This window comes from Schistosoma mansoni, chromosome 4 (genome assembly GCF_000237925.1).
Source record: "Schistosoma mansoni strain Puerto Rico chromosome 4, complete genome".
NCBI classification, from domain to species: Eukaryota; Metazoa; Platyhelminthes; class Trematoda; order Strigeidida; family Schistosomatidae; genus Schistosoma; species Schistosoma mansoni.
The window spans coordinates 22,392,023-22,393,647 of NC_031498.1; the positions used below are offsets into that span (position 1 = coordinate 22,392,023).

The following is a 1,625-nucleotide window of genomic DNA, read 5'->3' on the forward strand; positions in this document are numbered from 1 at the left end:
CATACAACAATAAAGATTAATTTCCTGATTACACATCCTGATTACACACAAACCGTAATTAATGAATAGGAAAACGTAGATAAATAGTTAACTGGTCCACTGGAAGCTTACAGTCAACGAAATACAGAAATACAGTAGTTTAATTATTCTTGAACTATACAATAAGAATATATATAATGATAAGCAAAGATGGATAGTGGCTAGCAGTGGAATCCAGGACACGCGTTTCGTCCTATTTGGGACTTGTCAGCTGGATGTACCTGCATCTCAGAGTTGATGTTCACTCTGGGACTCGAACCTAGTACCCTCGCTTCAAACGCCATCGCGTTATCCACTCGGCCACTTGTAAATCAAGGCTATATCGAGGCAATACGCACAGTATGCACATATACCAATTAGAGACTGACCAGTTGAAGTCCTAACACATCGATGGGAAGATTCAAAGAAACAATACTAAGTGAATATATAATGATAGTTCATAAGGTAGTTTCGACAGTTTGCAAATCTTTAGTATTTATTCCGCCACAACACATTTAATTAGTAAATAAATCTTTCAATACTCAATTCACTTCAATGAATGAAGAATTCAAATAATATTGTATTTTAACAAATCATATCAAGTCGTAAAAATCTCACTCACCGAATATTCTGGTTAACTGATGATTTCGATGGTGTTAAGCTGGATTGTGAACGCCATTGTAAATCTAAACGTGTGTAAATTCCACCCTGACACTAAATATTAAATGTGTTTTTTTAAAAAAAAAAGATAAGATCAATGTATGTATTTATAAACCCAAAATAATAAATAGTCATTTGCGTAAATCTGTAGGTCCTGAGTTCGAATCTCGCGAGTCGGGATTGTGGATGCGCACTGTTGAGGAGTCCCACAATAGGACGAAACGGCCGTTCAGGGCTTCTAGTTTTTTCATGGTGGTCTAGCTTCAATTGACTCATGATTTCAACTATATATAGAAAATTACTAAAAATCTCCACAATAAACCCCCTAAATCTGTATAAGTTGATTTTAAAAAGGCAATATGCCTAGATGGTTAGCTTCATTATCACTCAGAGTCAAACACTTTGATAAACGTAGAAAGTAAAAACCCATATTCATAATGACAGTAAGAAAGTATAATTGAAATGAGACAAAGAATTGACATCAACATAGCTTTTAAAATGTTATATAGGGATTGTCAAGGACCAATTCTTAATTTTATAGATGGTTTGGTTGTTCAGAGATTTACCTCCTCCCCGTGGTTATCTGTTAGCCGTGAATTTGTCACTCTGTCTTATTTACAACTATCAAGTTATATTCACTACAGCTTTTGTTTCATAACCCTTTTTTATTTTTCACATATAAATACCCTAACAAGTATGTGTGCGGTCGATTTGTTCAGAATATATAGCGAAAATATTTTACATTTTACAGATCGACTCTGTCTTCTCATTTACCTATAGAAATATTTGATTTTGTACTGTAACTAATAAACAGTTGATCGTCCTCTCGAACGATAAAAGGTACTGGGCAGAAAATATTATATATATTTAGGCATTAACGTTCAAGGCTGAAGGTCCTAGGTTCACATAGCTGAGGAGTTTCGAACTACAACAAAACGATCGTCTAT

General features: G+C 34.4%; 1 non-coding gene across 1 annotated transcript; it reads right to left on the reverse strand.

Moving 5' to 3' along the window:
• Window positions 1-278: 278 nt before the first annotated feature.
• On the reverse strand, window positions 279-349 carry Smp_tRNA_00417_Pseudo_TTG.1.1. Its single transcript has one exon. It is a non-coding gene (tRNA).
• Between the last annotated feature and the right edge of the window lie 1,276 nt (window positions 350-1,625).